This window comes from Priapulus caudatus, unplaced genomic scaffold, assembly GCF_000485595.1.
Source record: "Priapulus caudatus unplaced genomic scaffold, Priapulus_caudatus-5.0.1 Scaffold510, whole genome shotgun sequence".
NCBI classification, from domain to species: Eukaryota; Metazoa; Priapulida; class Priapulimorpha; order Priapulimorphida; family Priapulidae; genus Priapulus; species Priapulus caudatus.
In genome coordinates this window covers 244575-252960 of record NW_014577571.1, presented here as the reverse complement: position 1 = coordinate 252960, position 8386 = coordinate 244575, and positions in this window count along the sequence as shown.

Genomic DNA, 8386 nt, shown 5'->3' with positions numbered 1-8386 from the left:
ACACACACACACACACACACACACACACACACACACACACACACACACACACACACACACACACACACACACACACACACACACACACACACACACACACTTACCGAAGCAGCAGCAACGCGCGGAACACGCGGAACGCGTTTGCTCTCCCTTCCTTATTTCCGTGTTTAACACGTCCACACACACATACACACGCACACATACAGGCGATCACCTTCGCCGATCCTGTTTACGTCCTATATATGTAGCGATAGTCACAACCCACAGATGAGTGAAACGCAGTAAAACTAACAACGAAGCTGACGCGTGGGTATAGTCGTCAGTGTTCGGATGGCGGCCGCCGCCTACGAGGCATCTGCACAGCAGCGGTTCCGCGCCGAGGGATGGGAGCGACAGTGACCGCCGTCTCGACGTACAATGGACAGTAATATCGCCCCGTTGCCATGACAACCGCGGATGCGCACTGCAGCCGCCGCGCACGCGCGTGATAGGCGAGTAATATACAGTCACAATTACACACGGCACTTATAACGTGCGGACTGCATGCAGAGAACCGGGCCTGCATATAAAACAAACAGGGAGAGAGAGAGAGGGGGCGAGAATGAGTGAGCTAGAGAGAAGGAGACAAATGGAGGCAGAGGGGGAGATCGTGCGCGCGGGAGAAAGAGAGAGCTAGAGAGAAGGAGACACATGGAGACAGAGGGAGAGAGAGAGAGAGAGAGAGAGAGAGAGAGAGGGGACGAGAGCGCGCGTGAAAGAGAGAGAGGTAGGGAGAGGCATGGCGAGAAGTAATGCCCCTTTGCAGACACAATACTTTGTAACCCACTCCGGTGCGTTTCCGTCGGCATTCTACGCGCGCAGCACGCAAGCTGTCACACTATATGCACGCGGGAGTAGTGTGTGATCGTCAGGAGACTGCTATACTCGCACGCTACAACACATACACGCTATACACGCTATACACGCTACAACGCATCGATATACGTACGGGGAATAAATGCGCTCACGTGCACGATAACACAATCATCATGAATAACAATGCCAATACGAACAATGCCTGTGCTCGGTTACACACGCCGGTAACGGATGAGTAGAGATGCAGGATTCGAGGAATTTGTCGTGTGAATTCGAAACGACAGCGGCAAGGCCTAGTTTCTGCGAGCTTTTTTTTACGAAAACATCTTTTCTCGCATTTATACTATGCCCCGAAAGGTTTACACCCATTTCCGATGTAATTTTTCTTACTTATTTATCGTACTACTTTTTTATCGTACTTTTTTACTTACTTATCGTACTTTATCGTACTTATTTATCGTACTACTTTTCAGCATTGCACGTCCTTATTACCGTGAATAGTATGATTCGAATTTTTTTTTAAACACGCCAGGTTAGCAAAAAGTACGATGAAACGTTCGAAATCGCCACATAAAGGCGCAACAATGGCTGCTGAGGAGAGATCTAGTACAGTATATAGTACAGTTACTAGTATACATATTACTATACCTACTACTGTTACATATTATATTGTTTATTAATATGCCTGACACCGCTCAACGGAGTTTCCACCGACGGAAGGCTAGTTTAACATCCGACTATCGCATGAACACACCATCGTGTAGGTCTATATTGGCTTTTTGTTGCGAGGTTTATCAATTTTTACGTGTTTATCGTTCCTACGAAAACGGCCACCGAGTCGCGGAATCTCCAGCTGTGACAGTTTTCACGCGAATGTTTTAGAATTGCGCATGCGGTTGCACAGCAGGCTACAATGAAAATGTAACATATACCCCGTACAGACTGCAAATTTGATACCACATTAAACTAGTCCGGGCCAGGCGCGCGTCAAATTTTTGCACTGCGTACAACATGCTATCCCGCTTCAAATACGCGCTGGCCCGAACCAATTTGGCCCCGCAAATGAAGAAGGGCCAAGCCCCGGATAACTTGGCCCAGACCAAAAAAGACATAAAAGTACAGTAGTTGTCTGCGGGGTGAGGTAACGAGTTGAACTGAGCATGCACAGTCAACCCGTGACTCATTTGATGTGGGCTAATATTTGGTTTGTACGCTACGATTTTGTGCGCGCTTGGCGCGCGACAGCCCCGCACCAGTTTAATGTGGGATCAAATTTTGCAGTCTGTACGAAGTAATATGTGGCGCATTGGAAATGAGAATGCCCTACGCGCGTTTATTCCGGAGCAAAAATGTGAAACGGCATGAAATTACATGTATGAAATGTGAAGACATTAAATTACATGTATATATTACTTTGATGTGAAATCTCGAAGCAAGAACTCCAAATTCGGTGTACAAAATTTCCAAATGGTTAGCCTGCTTGTTTCATAGGCGATACTTTATGGTGGGACAACTAAACAAAACAGTGCCAGTCAAACAATATCAATAAACAATATCATGTCATATCATATCACTCACACACACACACGCAAGCACGAACGCACGCACGCACGCACGCACGCACATAAACTCATTTTCCACCGCAAATCTTGCAGCTTGCTGCAGGGATAACTCAAGCTTATATGTTGGGAATTGAAATAGACATAGGATAAAGTATATTAGTTACTATCTACTGTTAATTAATATAATATCCATTGACTGTGCATCCCTTGATCTACAGACGTTGAGAACGCGCGTATGTTCGTGCTTGTGTGTGTGTGCGCGCGCGTGCTTACGTGCGTGTGAGTGTGTGCATGCTTACGTGCGTGTGTCTGTGTGCGCGCGTGCTTACGTGCGTGTGTGTGTGTGTGCGCGTGCTTACGTGCGTGTGCAAGCATGTGTGTGTGTGCGTGCGTGCTTACGTGCGTGTGTCTGTGTGCGCGCGTGCTTACGTGCGTTTGTGTGTGCGCGCGTGCTTACGTGCGTGTGCAAGCATGTGTGTGTGTGCGCGCGTGCTTACGTGCGTGTGTATGTGTGCGCGCGTGCTTACGTGCGTGTGTGTGTGCGCGCGCGTGCTTACGTGCGTGTGTGTCTGTGTGTGTGCGTGCTTACGTGCGTGTGTGTCTGTGTGTGTGCGTGCTTACGTGCGTGTGTGTCTGTGTGTGTGCGTGCTTACGTGCGTCTGTGTGCGCGCGTGCGCGCGTGCTTACGTGCGTGTGTGTGTGCGCGCGTGCTTACGTGCGTGTGTCTGTGTGCGCGTGCTTACGTGCGTGTGTGTGTGCGCGCGTGCTTACGTGCGTGTGTCTGTGTGCGCGCGTGCTTACGTGCGTGTGTCTGTGTGCTTGCGTGCCACACACACACCACACTGCTTGCGCCGCCGCGCGCATAGCGCGCAATTTCATAACGCGGCGATACCATCGCGTACAAAGAACAACGCGGATGTGATTCAACGCTGATCAAACGAGATGCAACATTCCACACTAACCCTTCTAGACGAGAAGCAGATCTAGACTTGCTGCCTGGTGGGCCTGAATGCACCAATGTACGCGTAAGCGAAGGATTTTAACATACACGCAACTTCACGTCACTGTTGGCTGGTTCTAGCGGCAGAGGTGTACGCAATAGATGTTAAAGCCATATTTACGAGGATTATCTAGTGTTTTACCCCACTTTTATCACCGTTTAATAGCTACCGTTCTTTGCTTGAGCAGCAGCAACTGTCTAGAGTGACGATAAAATGTATTAGAACCCCTCGTATTCACCCAAACATTCAAGTTCGAATACCAGCGAGCGTTTTCTTGTAATCTTGAACCAGTTAGTAGCGCTACTAGTGCCAGCTATCGTCAATAGACTTGCACGTCTCTCGCAAAATCTTGTTTGCACCATAGATATAGAATCAGGAGTTAATAATGACGAAAGTTTGTCATTATTAACTCCTGATAGAATCGATATCTATATTTGCCACCGGCCCACAATTTACAAGTTGACAAAAATCTCGCGATTTCGATGTTATTTTCTTTGTGTTTACGATGTTGTTCGAATATCCAATTTTCTAGTGCGATAACTGCATCAAAGTCTAGTTGGTTTTCAAGGAGTGCTAATCGGTGATATCATCGCTGTGAGGTGAGACTATATTTACGCTAATTATTTTTTTTTAGATGAGCGTTTCTGAACAAAAATATCGCCTAATAAAAATCTTCCTATGGACAGATAGTGTCATAGATGAGCGCTATATCATACTATTATGCCGTATGTTCGTATTTTGTCGTCAGATGCTAAGCAGAACAGGCCTGCTCTGCCCCTGCCAGTACGAGTGCACACACGCACACACAAGCACATACACTTCACAACACCACGCACATGCGCACACACGCCACACGCACACCACACACGCCACTATGCGCACACTGCACGCACACAGCATACACACACACACACATCACACCACACACACACACACCACGCACCATGCGCACACCACACACGCACATGCGTATCGCCGCACACGCACACACGCCATTACACGCGCACACACACCCACACCCACCCACACACACACCACGCCACATGCGCACACACGCACACGCACGCCACGCACTCAACGCACTCACGCACACACCACTCACATGCGTCACACACGCGCACACAGCCACGCACCCGCAACACCGCGCACACACACGCATACACACCACACACACACACACACACACACACACCGCGCCACACACGCACACGCCCGCACGCATGCACACAGCACACGCACATGCGCCACACGCCACACACGCATACAACGCCAGCGCGCACGCCCACACACACACACACACACACACCGCGCACACACACACAGCACAGCAACACAACACACACACACACACACACCCTGCACTGCGCGCGCACCACACTACGCACCACAACACCGCACGCACACACTCCTCTCTCTCTTCTCCTCACAGACAGCACACACACACACCACTCACACGACACACACACCACACACACACACGCACGCACACACACTACACACACCATGCCACACGCACGCACACATCTACACACACTCTCTCTCTCATCTCTCTACTCTCTCTCTTCTTCTCTCTCTCTACTCTCTCTCTCCTCTCTCTCTCTCACACACACATGCACACACACACACACACACACACACACACACACACACACACACACACCACACACACACACACGCACGCCAACCACGCGCGCACCACGCCGCGCCACGCCACGCCCCACGCACACACACACACGCGCCACCACAACACTGCCACGCAGCACACTCTCTCTCTCTCTTCTACTCCCTCACAGGAACAGCGCACACACACACCACACACACACACACACACACAGCACACACACACACACACACACACACACACACACACACGCACACACACACACACACCATGCACACGCACGCACCATGTACACTCTCTCCTCTCTCTCTCTCTCTCTCTCTCTCTCTCTCTCTCTCTCTCTCTCTCTCTCACACATGCACGACACACACACACACACACCACACACCACACACACACACACACACACACACACACACACACCACGCCTACACGCACACCGCACTACGCACACACACACACAACGCCACACACACACATCTCGCTCACTCGCATGCAATGGCCCCTGCATCGCCGTAGCCGCCGACCACGCAATGCGCTAGCCATCGCGTGTTACAAGGTGTAAGTAAGCGCCTTGTTATATTAAAAAACCATCTGCTGTGATTTCGGGTGGTTGTTTCTCCAGATCCGTAGTGCATCGGCATCGCTCCTATATAAGGCAGACGGCCCGTTGTTAGAAACAAAAATTAGTCTAACATATAACCTTTTTCTCTTAGACCGTTGACAAAAACGCCTGCGCAAGTTACCTGCGAATGAAAAATCGTAGCCAGATTTCCGTCATAACAATACGAAACAAAGTGCTGTCTACGGTCTACGTGAAAATGTTAGTGTTAAGACTAATGTTAAGACAAATTTTGTTTCTGACAACGGGCCCCTGGTTTGTGTAACACGCTCTAAGCTGAAATATCACAGTAAAAAACCGCCGAATTACAAATATTATTCACGATGGTGTGTTCATGCGATAGTCGGATGTTAAACTAGCCTTCCGTCGGTGGAAACTCCGTGAGCGCGTGTCTAGGCATATTAATAAACATATATATTAACAGTAGTAGCTATAGTAATATGTATACTGATTTAACGTTACTATATACTTAACTAGATCTCTCCTCAGCAGCCATTGTTAGCCCGCCTTTATGTTTTGGCCATTTCGAACGTTTTCATCGTACTTTTGGCCTAATCCTGGCGTGCTTTAAAAAAAAATTCGAATCATACTATCACGGTGAATAAGGACGATTGCAATGCCTGAAAAGTAGTATTAACGTTTTACGATAAATATAGCTAGAGAAAGAATTACATCGGAAATGGGTGTATAACCTGGTTCGGGGCCCATAGCTATAAATGCCCGAGAAAAGAGTTTTCGTAAAAAAAAAAGTCGCAAGCAAACTAAGGTCCTTGCCGCTGTCGTTTCGAATTCACACGACAAATTCCTCGAATGCCTGCCATCTCTTACTCATCCGTTACCGCGCGTGTGTATAAACGATGCACAGCATGTTCGTATATGCCAGTGTTATTCATGATGCATGTGTTTATCCGTGTCACTGTGAGCGCATTTTATTCCCCGTACGTATATCGATGCGCTTCTGCTAGCGTTGTATAGCGTTTGTATAGCGTGCACCAACTCTTGTTGTAGCGTGCCGAGTATAGCAGTCTTTCCTGACGATCACACACTTACTCCCGCGTGCATATAGTGTGACAGCTTGCGGCTTCGCCGCGTAGAATGCCGACGGAAACGCACCGGAGTGCGTGTTACAAAGTATTGCTGTCTGCAAAGGGCATTAAACTCTCGCAATGCCCTCTCCCTACCTCTCTCTCTTTCATCGCGCCGCTTCTCGTCCTCTCTCTCTCTCTCTCTCTCCCCCTCTGTCTCCATGCTGTCTCCTTCTCTCTAGCCCTCTCTCTTTCTCCGCGCTTGGCGCACGCATTCTCCCCCTCTGCCTCATTTGCTCTCTTTCTCTCTAGCTCACTCATTCTCGCCCCCTCCTTCTCTCTCTCCTGTATTGTTTAATATGCAGGCCGCGTCTCTTGCATGCAGTCCGCCACGTTAGCGCTGCGTGCTGTCAATTGCTGACTGTATATTACTCGCCTCTCACGCCGCCGTGCGCCGGCGGCTGCAGCTGCGCATCGCGGTTGTCACTGCCAACGGGCGAGCGATATTACCTGTCCATTGCTATCGCTCGCAAGACGGCGGTCACTGCCTCGCTCCCATCCCTCGGCGCCGCGAACCGCTGCTGTGCAGATGCTCGTAGGCGGCGGCTTAGCTTTTACAGCGTTCACTCATCTTGTGGGTTGTGACTAATCGCTACATATATAGGACGTAAACAGCGATCGGCGGAAGGTGATCGCCTGTATGTGTGACGTGTGCTATGTGCCACTGTGTGCGCGCGCGCGCCTGTGCCGTCGTGGACCGTGCTTTAACACGGCAAATAAGGAGGGAGAGCAAACGCGTTCCGCGTCGCTTCCGCGCGTTGCTGTGCCTTCGGTAAGTTGTGGGTGTGTGTGTGTTGCTGGGTGTGTGTGTGTGTGTTTGTTTGTGCTGCTGGTCTGTGCCTTGCTGTACCGCGCCGCGCGCCGTTGTGTGTGGTGTGTGTGCTGTGCTGTGTGTGTGCTGTGTGTGGTGTGTGTGGTGTCGTGTGTGCGTGCTGCGTGTGCGTACTGTGCGTCGCTGCGTGGTGCCGTGTGCCCCCGTTGTGCGTGTGAGTGTGCTGTTGCCCTTTGTGCTGCGTGTGCCGTGTGCCATACCCGCTGTGTGTGTGCTGTGTGTCGTATGTATGTGTGTCTGTCGTGTCGTTGTGCTGTACTTGTGTGGTATGTGTGTGGGTGGTGTGTATCTGACCGCTTCGTGGCTGTGTGCTGTGCTAAGTGCTGGTGTATGCTTTTGCTTGTGCGTGCGTGCGGACGCGTTCGTGCGTGTTGCATGATGTGTCGCTGTGTATTGCTATGCGTGCGTGCGTTGCGTTGGTGTGCGCCTGCGTTGTGTGCTGTGTCCGCTGCGCGTGTCGTGCGTAGTGTGGTGTGTATGCTTTGCTCGTCGCGTGCGTGGCGGTGCGTACTGGTGCACCGTGCGTGTGCTGTGCCCATGCTGCTGCGCGCGCGTGTTGTGTGTGTGTGTGTGTGCGTGTACGACAGCCCCACGCCCTGATTTTAGCAGTCTTGAGGCTGCCCGCCACACGCTGTGTTTTGTGCCTGCGCCATCGGCCAAGCGTCGGCCGACGGCGCAAGCACCAAAACAACAGCTTCCGTGCTGCGTGCAACACAGCGCATTTCTGAGCGTTTAGAGCCGACTATCTCAGCCTAGGGAGTATCAAATTGACAAGCGGTGTCTTTTGTTAGAAGCAAGGAATCTGCTT